The sequence below is a fragment of the Typopeltis vanoorti genome, chromosome 2 (genome assembly GCF_054136105.1).
Source record: "Typopeltis vanoorti isolate ZY-2024b chromosome 2, IOZ_Tvanoo_1.0, whole genome shotgun sequence".
NCBI lineage: Eukaryota > Metazoa > Arthropoda > Arachnida > Uropygi > Thelyphonidae > Typopeltis > Typopeltis vanoorti.
In genome coordinates, this window is record NC_143550.1 from 144364035 (window position 1) to 144379199 (window position 15165).

Genomic DNA, 15165 nt, shown 5'->3' on the forward strand with positions numbered 1-15165 from the left:
TTAAGGAATACCGATGGTAAGGAGGTCACTGAATCAGTCGATATAGTGGAATTACTGAGTGAGCACTTTGCAAGAGTATATCATCCAGGTGGTGACACTGAAAGAATGAAGGAACCATTAGTTTATACGGGAATTGTGATGAATGAAGTGGAGGGGAATAGTTTATTACAGAACCTTAATGTGAATACATCTGTGGGATTGGATGGTATACCAGCACGGGTCTTACGTGAAGCGGCTAAAGAATTATCAGTGCCCACTGGTTTAGTCCCGAGTGGGTGGAAAGAGGGGAAAATAGTTCCACTGCATAAAGGAGGATCCAAGACTACTATTGCAAATTACCGACCGATCAGCATATCAGGAGGCGTTGTCAAGGTCTTGGAGATAGTAGTCAAGGGAAAAATACAGGAATGGATTGATGAAAATGAGATACTGCACGGGGGACAGCATGGCATTGTGAAGAGTAGATCATGCCTCAGTAATTTGCTCAAGTTTTATAACATAGTGACGGCTGAACTGAATAAGGGTAATGGGTTTACAGTGATACTGCTGGACCTGGCTAAGGCCTTTGACAGGATACCACATGGAATTCTAATCCATAAACTGCAACATATGGGAATGGATATAGAGTTGGTGAGATGGATAGGTGGGTGGTTGATAGAGAGATATCAGAGAGTGGTTTATTCAGGAGTAGAATCCAAAAGACGGCCTGTGACTAGTGGTGTGCCGCAGAGTTCTGTTCTTGGACCACTGCTGTTTAATTTGTTCATTAACAATATAGGGAAGGATCTAAGAGGAACGGTTCATTTGTTCGCTGATGATGCAAAGTTGGGTAGGGCAATAGTGAATGCAGAAGATGTGAAAATCCTGCAGAATGATTTGGATAGATTGGGGTTCTGGGCTAAAGAAAATGGATGTCAATTTAATTTGACAAAATGTAAGGTTATGCATTTTGGGGGTGAAAAGATTAGCAGCAGCATACCACATTGGTGGAACTGTACTCCAGGAGATTGATGATGCCAGGGACTTGGGAGTGTTGGTGAATAGGGAGATTAAGTTTAGGGGACACATTGCAAAAGTTGCTAAATCAGCTCATCAAATCACTTGGTTGCTGAAAAATACTTTGACGAGAAGAGACAACCGAGTTATTGTTCCTCTGTACCGAGCCTTGATAAGACCTCATCTCGACTACTGTGACCAGATTTGGTCACCTAGGTTTCTTTTTGATGGGGAAGAGGTGGAGAGGATCCAGAGGCGAGTGACCAAGATGATAGCAGGTCTATAGAATGAACCTTATGAGAACAGGTTGAAGATTTGGGCTGCAGAAATTGATTGATAGGCGAAAAAGGGGAGATATGATTGAGACATTCAAATTGCTGAAGGGTTTCTATAGGTTTAATTCAGAGGATATTTTTGAGATCAGGACTGGTGGTGGGAGAACTAGGGGACATCTATGGAAGCTTGGAAGCTGGGTAAGAGTGTGGTTAGCAAGAGTGTTAGAGCTGGGTTCTTTACTTTTAGAGTAGTAAATGAGTCGAATAAGCTGGCAGAGTCTGTTGTGGGTGCTATGACAGTGAATGAGTTCAAGGCAAGGTATGATAGATACTGTGAGAATGTTGAATAGTTGTGTGGACATGATGTTTAGGGCCTCCCTCGATGAGTCTAAGGACTCCCTGGAGTCGCCCGTAATAATAGTAATAATAATAACCCGGAAGAATATAATAAAAACGCTAACCTTATAAAATATGTTGAAAACGGAACTGAATTGAAATGCACCAGGCAAAGATGAATTTCATGGGGCTTGGTTAAAATACTTGAAAAGAACTCATGCTCGACTGTTTCTTAAATTTAACAACCTAGTGCAGACAAGTTCAACTGAAGAGCGGATGACAATCGGAAGGGCAATTCTGATTTTGAAAGACAAAGAACTTGGCTGACCTGACAACATGTAAGTTATTCACTGCACTTCTAGCAACTTCGATTAGTCAATATTTATCACGGCACCAATTTCTGCCTATTGAACAGAAGGGGTGCTCCAGAAAATCCAGAGGAACAAAAGACCAACTGTTAATTGACAAAATGATTTTGAAAAATCCGAAAAGAGGAAAGCTAATTCATATATGACATGGATTGATTACAAGAAAGCATTCGACTCCTTACCATATACTTGGATTAGAAAATGTCCAAACAATTTTGGAGTGAGTAAAAACATCAGAAAATTCCTATCAGCTGTCATGGCCACTCGGAAAACTCAACTAACAGAGACAGTCTGGATACTGTGAATATCAAGAGAGGAATTTTTCTAGGTGATTCACTATTATCTTTATTGTTCATCATAGCACTGATTCCTATAACATTAATTCTAAATAAAACTAGTTTTGGATGTCAAACATGTTAAAGTAAGCGGGAAAAATATCTCATTTGTTATACATGGATGATCTTAAGCTATACGGAAAATCACCAAGAGAAATTGAGGTACGGCTCAGTACCGAATCTTCAGTGAAGATATTTGTATAGAATTTGGAGTTTAGAACTGTGCAACACTCTCCATAATAAGCAGCAAAGGAATTGCATTTGCAAATGGAAAGAAAACAAACATCTTATCCCAGAATGAATCAAAAATGTCAAATTTTAATGTCTCCTCCATTCAAACTGAAGGTAAGTGACACTATAACAACAGTCAACAGATGGGCCATCCCTGTAATCAGATACCCAGCAGGGATAATTGGCTCGACAAAAGCCGATTTGAATGCACTTGATCGTAAAGCATGAAATATTATAATGTGCCATGTTTCTTGTGAACATTGTTTTATAATAATAATAATAAAGTACAATAATCTTAGCAGTACATTTATTGTTTATTTTGTCCACATATTTCGATGCCAATGTTTAGCTATATGAAGATATTTTAGATGCCATTAAATATATAAATGGACTAATAATAGTACATTTATATTTTAATATATTTACAAATATATATTATTATATTATATATTTATAATAAAATTAATAATAACTTTGTATAGTAGATACACTTTTATATACACACACGCGTATGAGTAACATCTTAAGTAGTAACAGATAATTTCGTCAGTCAGTCCAATAAAAATTACTTTTTTTTTTTTTTTTTGAGACATGTGGCTACTTTAATACGAGGTATTGTTGTTGCCGGATGTTGATTATAAGGACCAAGAAGCTCTCTTTAGGGCAGCATCGAAGTTAGGTTCTTTAATATTGTACAGGTTGCTTTTTCATATTCACTACTGTTAATGTTTTTTATATGCTAAGGTCTGATTTCATATGGAATGTTACTGTTTTTCGATATTTTCTGGAAATTAATTTCAATAATACGTGTGAGAGATCTGTGAGAAACTGATTTTTGTCCATAGATGAGTTGATGTGCAAAAGCCATTTAAAGTTTTGTTATCGATGAAATGACAAAGCTGTTAACTAATACATGTAATAGTGAATCTAATTAGGCCATTTAAAACTCTGTTATTAGGTGTAATGTGATTCGTGATTATTCTGTATAATCACGATGCATAGATTAGACAACAGTAATGTTGATTATTATTTAAACATCGACTATTTCGCCCTCTGACAACATGACAGGAAAAACTATTAGACCGAGAGAACTAAACGTATGAACTTAAGAAAAAAAAAAAAAAGAAAGAAATTGAAGATCCTCGCTTTTACTTGAAAACGCCGAATTATTTCTAGATATCTTAATGATGAAAAAAAAAAAAAAAAAGAAAGAAAGAAAGAAAGAGATGCAAAACAAGGAAACGCTGTCAAATTATCTTTTGGAATGTGTAGGAACTAACTTGGGCGAAATGTTTTACTTCTTGGTTTGCGTCCATTTAAAAAAAAAAAAAAGAGGAAAAAAAAAAGTTATTGGTTTAGAAAGAAAAGCCAGCCGTGTGAGTAGTTTGAGTATGTCGTAAAGACAGTTCGTATTATGGAACTCAGCCAGAAGAAACAATTGTTATGTTTGACCTTGAAAACAAGAATTTCTTCAAATTACTTTCCCTTATAGAAAGTAATAACCAGGATAGCAGATATATGACAATCAAATTAACATCAATCTACCGTAGAAAAACAATTCTATCTTTTATCATTGAACTAAAATTCCTAACTTCAATTCCAGCAATAGCAAAGCACCAAAAAAAAACCTCACGAACACATCAAAGTATTGTTTTATTTATTTATTTTTTTAATGTGAATCACACTTTAAAAGGCTGTTAGCTTACAGCAAATTAATACAAGTACAACAGTGGGCTAATCCGGAAACTCTGCTATAGATATGGAACACGGAACTTTTTCAAGCCATTTCAAGCCTCCATTAAGGAAGTTAGTGATAACCCACCCAGCGGGAACTCTTCTACCACCGAAAACTCTCACGAAATATCCATCCCTCCCGAGATTCGAACACACAGTCTATTGGTTGGAGATTAGACCGATATACTAATCATTCGGCTAACTAGACTGACAAATATTGTGAGTTTCAGTAAATAATTACATATATAAAATTAACTGGAAGAGAAAACAGCTTTATTGTTAGTTAATTCACTATCATTCCTGAAAATGTAAGCGTAATTTAATATCTTTGGCGGCGGAATGGCCATTTCCCTCGGGCATCGGCACATGCCGTGTTGTATATCAATGAGAAGTTTCATCAGAATAAGAAATTAATTTTCACTTCTTGACAGCCGTTAAATAAAGTTTAAAGGATGCTGTCAAGAAAACGACAAACGCTAAACGAATGTAAATGAACATCACCAGTCCTGTAACATCCTGTCTGGTTTTAGGCGTCACGAAGTTAAACCGCCAGGGTATAAGTGACGCAGATACACTAAGGAAAATATCCGGATTTAACGCAACAAATGGATGTTTGCTAATTGTTATTAGGTTTAATTATTGATAATTCAACAATCAGATATTTGCACACTAACGAATAATTCGAATTATCAAACTGTTAAAAAGATTCGATCTTGATGAACGATAGTGAGCTAAGCCTAACCAAAATAATTCAATTCAAACAACTTAAAGGAGACACACGCACGACCTATGACATGCCGACAGTGCCAACTCCGGAAATTAAATGTTCAACAAATATCTATTTCCGGTAATTGGTAGAAGAGGATGGAGTAAAATGCATTCCCCCTAAGAGCGTAGACACACGCCACTAAAGATCCCATTAAGACTTATATAACCGAGAGTTGTTAAGATGATAAATTCGGCGACACCGACAGAGTTTGAGAGAACATTACCGAAGTTATTACTTCATTCTTTTGTAATTCTTTTAACTTGAAGGACTTCTGTTTTCTCCTACATTGGAATGCCCACGTGTAGATCGCTGAACAAGTTTTAATAGTGGCAGTTTAACCTCCCCATTCCACTTCGCACCACCCCAATAGCAAGTGATTTATTATAATTGTAATATTTCATATAAATCCTAAGATTTCTGTTTCAAATGCAAACATCCTTTTGGGTTTCTCAAGTTTAGCAGACGATTTTGTATTTTCAGGGCTGAAAGAAGAAAATACGAGAAAAAAAAACAAACAACAACAAATTGTTTTCTTTAGCTGTTTCTACCAAGGAAAGTGAAGTAAAATAAATTTCTTCGAAGAAAACTCATGAAGAGTTCTGTTTTCTTTTTTTTTTTTAAATTCAAAATGTATCATTTATTCATCCTAGCAATGGCAATCCTAGCCGTTTCATTAATGGAGTTTTACATCACTCTACAATGCTATTGTGAATGCAAAGTACCGGTGGACACTAGCGACACCTTCCGCCTGTCTCGGAAAACATTGATTCCAGGTGTCAGTTTCTTCAGGTGAAGAGCGCTCCTTGTCTACTTGTTCGCGTGATGTCTGTTCAGTGCAGATGGCAGATCCCCAGACTTCCGTTGCCAAGGGGCAGTGTAAGGATGAAAGAAGAAAAAAAAGAAAAGAAGAGAGGCCTGTTTCAGTACAGAGGTCAGGGGAATACTAGTAATATCCTTCTACTCAGATTCGTCAGGTACTTTTCTGACCACCCTACAATCTCGTGCGATGGAACAGTTAAACACAGGAAATCAAACGTTCTTCTTGTTTTTACATCAGTAGCCCACAGCAACACTACAAACAATTAGTAGCAATAGATTCCACAGAGCATGCTGTGAGCTCGGAGAGAGAGAGAGAGAGAGAGAATGAACGTAAGAAAACAAAGCATGAAAAGAAACGATAAATGGATGAAATTAAAGAAAAAAAGGGGGGATTGAAAGAAAAAATAGCGCAGGAATGAATGAGATAAAGTGTGTGTGTGTGTGTGTGTGTGTGTGTGTGTGTGTGTGTGTGTGTGTGTGTGTGTGTGTGTGTGTGTGTGTGTGTGAAGAGAAAAAATCGCGAATTACCGTACATTATTATGAGAATACAACAGGACTAATCAACAGAAATTACTGAAACAAGACGAGCGTTTACTAAATAAAGGATATTAAAAATCCATTTTTATTTCATATCCAAATAATTGAATATGAAACTAAAAAAAAAAAAAAGTTTCAAAATTGACCAGAGTGGTGCTTATGAAACCACAACCTCCGGCTTCGGAATATTGACTGGGTATTGTATACTTAAAGATACTGATTTTTTTTTAATTAGTCCTTTTGATTTAAGGTTTCACTGGCCTGACAGCTGTTGGTCCTCATCAGAGAGAAACTTTAAGAGGCAAAAACATTTTTCGAATACTGTAATACTCCTTATGTCAAAAAAGTGTATTTTGCTTAAGTGAACTCTAAGTAGGTGCGTAAAATACGATAATTGGAGGAAAAGCCTAAATAAAGGCTTCAATTTGCATAGTAAATTGAAGCCTTTAGGTTTTTAATTTTTTAATTTTCTAAATTTGCCTTGTCTTAGAGAACCAACAGTTCAAAACAATCCAGACCAGTGAAACTTTAAACAAAAGCACTAATTCAAAAAAAAAAAAAAAAAAAAAAAAAAAAAAGGCGAACATTACGAGAGAGAGAGAGTGTGTGTATTAAGTAGTGCAATAGGTCACTCCAACTGCCGAGGATTGTATTCTCATTGTAACTTTTCAAGTTTGCAAATTCAACTACTTTTCTATAAAATAAAAATGCATTTTTAATATCCCTTATTTCTAATACAAGCAATTTCATGGGCGCATTCATCTTCTTACAATTCATGGAACCATTTCACTTGCAAAATAACTTAAATAATTGTATAAATGCAAGCGGTAAGAGAAACTAGGATCGATTGTGGGCGGGAAAAAAGTAGAATTTTGCAACTAAATTTGATATGATATATAGAATAAAAAGGGAATTTATATATCAAATGTTAATTCTCCAAGGTATTTTATTAAGAAATAGAATTTGAACAATACAAGAATTTTTGAAAAATGCACCTTTTATTTAATAATATGACTTTTCTACTTGTTACAATAATAAAGTCGAAAATTGAATTCATGTTAATTTGCAACCTTTGAATGGTCGGTCATACCATTATGAGTATTCACGTCAGAGTTTGTTGATACGGTTTGATACACACATTTTATTTAAATTTAAATTTAAAAAGTGATCAAAGATTTTAGTGGAGCGAGAAGGATTTTAAAGCTAAACTGACAGAGAAGAATAAAACCGAGCTTTGTTAAAAGCGAAGCAGACGAAGCTTAAGTTCCGGTCGAAATAAATGCAGAAAAGAACGCTTGTAAGAAAGCGCGGGAAAGAATAATAGCCATCTGATCATTTTGCAGCGTCGTGAAGACGAAAAATCAAGGGATTTACACCTTAAAAAAAAAAAAGCCAACTCAATAAATACATGTTTAGATCCAGCCCAACCCTTTTAATATTCGAGATATGATTATATTGGTTTCTTTCATACAGCGTCGTGGATCGAGTTTAGATAAATGTATGTTTAGATCCAGCCCAACCCTTTTAACTATGCTCGTGTGACAGCTAGATACCCTGTCAATGTCGCTCTATTCGAGATCTTGAATATCTTGATTTGTTTCATCGTCATCATGAGACTTTCTTCAGGGATCAGATTCTGATACGTCGGGAAGCGTATAAACCTTCACCGCCTTCTTTTTGGAAAACCCGTATTTTAATACAAGCACATGGGAAGTGCTCATCCATCACAACAGGGAAGAAAAAAAAAAAAAACAGCCATGTCAAATAGACAATATCCGTCACTACTGCTGACAAATGGTAGCAGGCAAGAGCACAAGTATGTACTCCACCCCACTCAACATCATCTAGTACCGTGATGACCCTCATGTCTCCCCCCCCCCCCTCCGAAAAAAGAAACACTAAGGAGAGTGACACGGCGCCAGCTCTATATCAACACCGTCTTACATTCTCTAGGAAAAATGGATCTCGTCTCCCTTTTTGGGGTAGCTAATGGCAAAAACGCATTTTTCCAGATGTACTCGCAAGCTAAAGCTCACTGTAAAACTCTTCTACTGACAGATATCGAAAGAAAGTGAGGCTGACAAATGAATGCAGAAATGATGCGCGCATATGTAACAGTCGGGATGTGTCTCCGTGTAATTGTCGGGATGGGAACGGTAGAAATTCTGCGAAAACTCTTCACGAAAACAAGTGAGAATAGTACGAAAAGATGCAATTCCAGTTCCGAATGGATCGTTTGTTTTCTGTTGGTAATGCGGGGTGGGAATAAAAGCGAATGTTCGAAGCTATGAGCATTTATTTGTTACAATCTTTGCCAGATGGCATCCATTCTCTTATGTATTACCACTGCCCACTGAAATTTGAGTCTAGAAACAATGTCGCGAAGAAGCAAAGCATGCTGGGAAATATTATTTTCATAGAGTCTCTAATAATTTTTACTTTTGTTATTTCATATATAGAGGTGAACGTCTATACACGAATGTTACTAGAGGAATGATCCTATTCTGGGTAATCTTTATAAGAAAATATTTTTATTGCATTTCTTGTAAATCAAATAAATACACTAGCTTTAATGAACACTGACAACATTTTTTAAGGGCCTTGTTGAGAACTATTTGCAAAAATAGCAGAAAAAAAAATCTGTTGAGTGCAAGAGACATCCGATGCAAGAAACGAATAAATGATGAGACTATGTTTTCTTGCTAATTACTGACAAGCAATAATTAGTAGAAAAATATCGCCTACCGAAATAACTGGCTGCAACAATGGCTGCCAACTCAGGCAATGCCAGGTCGTTCAGTATATGGTACAGGTGGTTGGTATCGCAATCAAAGCACGTGGAATTTAAATTTTGATCCCTCTACTATTCCCCCCCCCCTCTGTTCTACGAAGAAGTGTACTTTCTGTATTGGTCTTTCTTTTGAAACCCGAAGTAACCAACCCACTATAAATCATGGAATAAAATTGGGGTGTGGTGTCCCAGACAGATTTAGAAAGCTTTCTTTTTTATTTTTCTAGACAGCGACCATCAGTAATTTGGTCATCAGTTATTCTGTCCAAGCATTCACTAGATGACAGACTTACTTTCTTAAGAATGTCCCAGACAGATTTAGAAAGCTTTCTTTTTTATTTTTCTAGACAGCGACCATCAGTAATTTGGTCATCAGTTATTCTGTCCAAGCATTCACTAGATGACAGACTTACTTTCTTAAGAATGTTCCACCCACGTTACGTTGCACACATGAAAGCTATCTCGGAGAAAGGAAACCAAATGGTGTTAACGCAGGTAATTAACAGAACTTGACATCTTCGAAACAACAAACACTAAATTATGTATAGTTATAATACACGGCGCGAACAAGAAGTGAACAAAAAATTAGAATTTTAATGCATTTAAAATGTGCAGTCAGCCATAATTGTTATTAGTTCCCCCCCCCCCCCCCATAACTCTTTATAACATTTTTAGAAGCTTTCGCTGTCGGTATACAGGTTCATATTTCTTGAAATAAATACATAAACTAGGTACAGGCTAAAAGAGTATTTTCTCCCTCCCCCCCCTTATAAATAACTAGGGAAAAAAATCTCTCTTAATAAGTCTTCGAAAATGACACTAATCGTACTCTCGATACCAGAAGGCAATCATTTGTGCAGGCGCCAAAGCAGAGCTGGGATATACATCGTTACCGGTTGGAATCAGTCGAGTGTAACGAAAGCAACACGCACTTATGAGAGGTAACATTCCCAACAGAAGATTATCTGTGAAAGTCTCTACAGGAGATGTAAAAAAAAAAAAAAAAAAAAAAAACCATCATAATAAAATAAATGTAAAAAAAAAGACACAAAACGAAACAAGTGCCAGAAATGACAGAAATAAATGGATATTATTAAAAAAAAATGCAGAGAAAAACGAGTTTTGAAGATTTTTTAACCTCGAGGATCATATAAAATTTAAATTAAACTACATTTTTATTTCTAAGTTTTTTTTTTTTTTTCCTCCCTGTAAAGAAGAGTTGTACTGCCTGCCCCTGGTTGGTCGAGTGGGTAGTGTTTAGGCTTTGAAAGTAACAAGCAGCGAGTAAAAATTCCACTACGATTTGGATGCTTGTGGCAGATGATTTCCATTGTTCAGCATGGAGGCCTGAAGAGAAAGTTACGTTTTTTTTTTCTTTTTTTTTTTTTTTTCTTTCTTTCTTCCCTAGGAGAAGGCTTACTGGCTTAAATCATTCTTAAAAGTTCGTCCACAATATTATATATCAGTTTATAGTCTTTCTTGGGTGGAATTATTATAAAAAAAATAAATAAAAAAAAAAGTTGATAAATAATATTATTTGACTACTTAAATAGTATTTAACTAATTGTTTAAACCTAACGATTGATTCTTTTTTTACGTTAATCCTAAATGCACACTTGAATTCTTCAGTCTAACTTCGGAATCCTATTTTGGTGTGTTTCTATTGCTAAGACTGGTCTACCATTCATGCTTAAGTTACAAAGTTGAATTTTATTTTTCGGTTTGTAGGTCTACATTCTTACGTTTAATTTCAATTCTTCAAACTTAATTTATACGCCTCAATATTCTTTTTCGTATGTATTTTTTTTTCATTCCACCTCTCATCGCAAATTTTCACGTATCGCTGAATAACTGCAGAGCAGCCTCTCCCAAGCGTGTCGACACGGAATCACGACGGGGTCATGTGACAACACGAAACCTGATCCCACACCTTGCCACTCATATTGTTGTCACCGAGTGCCTCTTACTGCCTCGTGTAGCCTCTAAATACACTCCGAAATGTCAAGACGAAGTTCATAGGAACAGAGAAAAAGCTAAGAGCATACAACGAAGGTAAACTCAGTCCATTGTTGCGTCACTGACCTGCGCATAAGCTAATCATCTTGATGTATATCCCACCGTTTTGTAGTCACGCCCTACATACTGCACGAACGTGATATTAGGAAAGTGGCGAAACGAGTTTGGAGAAGAGAAAAGATTTTATTTTTCTTTTTTTTTTTTTTTTTTTAATTAGAAAATCTCAGATTTTATTCTAAAGGGATGCTTTGATGGTACAACATCGTGTCGTGGAGTTGACTTCAACGGATCGGATTGGTAGGGTCAACTGAATTTCACTTAGACGAGAGACCAGGTTTGAAAACTTGAGGCAGATTAAAAAAAGCGTCCAGCATCTGTGATGCAGCACCCCGCTGAGTTTAAATTGCTAGAAAGAGCATTCTAAGAAGGGGGGGGGGTGCTTAACGTACTACATTCATCCTTAAAGCTAAAGATAATTTTTCATAGCAAATTTTTAATAAATACAAATCCGTCTCCCACCAAAATAATGAAATTCATTTTTAAAAAGTCGTTATCCTAGTGAAAAAAAAAAAAAATCCGAGCATATACTTTTACATCATCGCTCCTAAAAAAAAAAATAATTACGAAAACGCAATGAAATCGTTTTCGGAGAAAAACAATCTCAAGAGGTAGGGTGGCCGAGCGGTCTAAGGCGCTGGTTTAAGGCACCAGTCTCTTTGGAGGCGTGGGTTCGAATCCCACCCCTGCCAGGATTTTTTTTTTTTTTTTTTTTTTTTTTTCTCTCGATAAGTGCAAATCTCATTTTTGGGTTGATAGAGACAATTCATTTTAGTCTTAGTTATGCCGATTTTTTTTTTTTAATATTTGTATAATTTTTGATATTTGCATCAAATAAGGAATGATTAAATTACGGAAAATATTCCGTAGCGATTTTGTTCTAATTATTTATTCGACTACTGATATTTTCTGCCCCTTTTTATTATATTCCATCCAAGCAAGAAGAAACTGCGATGAGATTGCCTCTAGATCCAAATTTATTTGCTTTTTATCTAGAACGTCTTGAAGAAAGAATCTTAAGTCTCTATTCTAACCCCCCCCCCCCTCTCTCTCTCTCTCTTATTCTGGCTACGCTATATAGATGATGTTTTCAATGTTTGGAGCGATCCTTTATACACGACATGAATAATTCACATCCTAGAATCAAATTTACTTTGGAGAACGAATCATCATGAGAAGTAGCTTTTTTAGATATATTTACATCAAACGTGAATGTGAGTTCGCTTTTAACTTCTGTCTTCTCAAATCAACTTTTTTTACGGGTCGATATAATAGCATCTCACCTGCACACCATCCATCTCAAAAATACGGGATTATAAAATCCTTGAAATTTAGAACAAATAAAAATTTTCCCTAAGAAATATCTCTTCAAGGAATTGGAAATGATCAAACATAGGGAATGGTTATAACCCAACAAACACATCTAAAATCATTGACAGTTTCTCTCACTAACCTTTGAGGAAAGAAGACGTCCTCGGCAACCACATCCGCAATCTTTTGCCTTCTTCAAAAGAACCCAAACTGTCACCTTTGCTGCTACTTGATGTTTACCAAGTTCCTGCAATTTATCTTATTTTTGGTCAAACAGGAAGATCAGTTAAATCAGGTCTGTCCTAACAAGGAATTGACAACACTAGCTAAGGGACCCAGTGAGGAAATACCAAACCGTTGCGTAACTGTCATTATAATTCTGAATGTTTTATTCGAAGAAAGTCATGAAGCTTTAATACATTGACTTAACTTAAATCGCAATGATTGCCTTTCTATTTCAAAAGTTGGGGAAATTCTTATCCTCAATTGTATTAAATAATTCATCTTCTTTGAGTGCCATCTCTCATAGGAGGTCGGCGGCCACCTTGGCAAATTTTGAGCGATCCTCAGCCACTCTAAACAGTCCCTCAGAGCTCATGCCAGTCCACTGTCTGATGTCTGCCAACCAAGATTTTCTTCGTCTTCCTTGTCCTCTTCTTCCATTTATCTTCCCCTTTATAAGCAATTGAAGTATTTTATATTTTTCATTACGAAGTAGGTGACCAAGATATGCAGTTTTCCTTCTTTTTATGGTATCTAAAAGTTCACGTGATTTCCCCATTTGTTTCAGTACTTCCTGATTGGACGTTTTTGCTGTCCATGGGATTTTTAACATTCGTCTGTATAACCACATCTCAAAGGCTTCAAGTTTTTTTTATTGATGTTGTCTTCAAGGTCCAAGTTTCTGCGCCGTACAGCAGTACAGACCATACTTACCATTTAACCATGCGTACTCTAAACTCTAAGTTTAAGTTGCGGTTACACAGTGTTGATTTCATCAGGAGAAACTTTTTTCTTGCCATTTCAATTCTAACTTTTATTTCCATTTCTGGATTGCATTCTTCATTTAACCAGCATCCGAGATATTTAAACTTTGTCACTTTTTCTATTCGTTTCCCATTTAAAGAAAGTGATGAATTAAGAATTGGTTTTTTGTTTATGACCATGAATTTAGTTTTGGTGATATTTATTTTTAATCCCATTTTTTCACTCTCTTCGTTCACTAGTTCCAGAAGATTTTGAAGATCCTGAATATTGTCAGCCAGGAGAGCTGTGTCATCAGCATATCGGATGTTACTGATGATTTCACCATTTAATTAATCCCTTCCTCTCTTCCTTTTAAGATTTTTTGAAACATGGCTTCTGAGTATATGTTAAAAAGAAGAGGTGACAACACGATGTTAATGGAGTCTATAATAATGTCATCAACTTGAACAGATGCCTTTTGTTCCAACATAAGTTTTGAATTATCCTGATTAGATTACTATCTAATCCAATTCTCTTTAATAGCGCAATCATTTTAGTATGTTGGACTTTATCAAATGCTTTCTCAAAGTCAATGAAGCAAACGAATACTTCCTTGTTTTGATCAATACATTTTTGGAATAAGATTTGAGAGCAGAAAAGAGCCTCTCTTGTTCCCAAACCGTCTCTAAAGCCAAACTGGGTATCACTGATGGTGTCTTCACATTTTCTGTATATTCTTTTTTGAATTATTTTCAGGAACATTTTGAGAACATTACTCATTAGGCTGATCATTCTATAGTCATTACAAGTTTTCGCATTTGCTTTTTTAGGTAGCATGATGAAGGTCGACTGTAACCAGTCTTGTGGGAATATGCCTGTATCGTAGACCTTATTAAATAGCTTTACTAATATAGCAATGTTGTCACCTTCTAATAACTTTACTATTTCTGCTGCTATTCTATCAGGGCCTAAGACTTTACCATTTTCAGCTGAGTTCAGCGCACATTCTACCTCTGATCTTAGAATGCATGGACCGTCCATCTGTTCATAAGTATTTTCTGGGTTCTGTCTGTTATCAGAAAAGATTTCTACATATTTCACCCATTCTTGTATTTTGTCATCTTTTTCGGATATTATTTCTCCTTTTTTGTTTCTAAGGACACATAGTTGTTTTTTCTTAAATATACCTGAGGTCTCTTTCAGCTTTTTGTGTAGATTAAAACTGTCATGCTTTTCTTGTAGAATTTCAATTTCTCTACATTTTTCATTCATCCAGATTTCTTTTGCTTCTTTGATCTAGCCTTTAATAATTTTTTGAACCTCTTTATATTTTGTTGGACTGTGATTTTGCAGCCGAACAAAATTTCGTCAGTTATCCAATGTTTCTTTTTTACTGCTCTATCAGGACACAGGGTATTGGTACATTTCTCTATGAAGACAGATTTCAATTTGTCCCATGATTCATCAACCCTCATGACGTCATCATTCTTGATAAGTGCTATCTCTTGATTCAGATCTTGACTCAATTTGTTTCTTATCTCTGGGTTTTTTAACTTTCCTAAATTAAACCTTTTTTGTTAATGCTTCTGAAGTATAGCTTTCAGTCTAGTATTAAATAATAAAT

The 15165-nt window shown here is 35.7% G+C and overlaps 1 protein-coding gene and 1 non-coding gene across 2 annotated transcripts in view; one reads left to right on the forward strand and one right to left on the reverse strand.

Moving 5' to 3' along the window:
• The window catches only part of LOC150109492 (epidermal growth factor receptor-like), a 249040-nt gene that overhangs the window by 216349 nt on the left and 17526 nt on the right, over nt 1-15165 (reverse strand). The window lies entirely within an intron of this gene.
• Nucleotides 11875-11956, forward strand: TRNAL-AAG (transfer RNA leucine (anticodon AAG)). Its single transcript has one exon. It is a non-coding gene; the product is annotated as a tRNA-Leu (tRNA).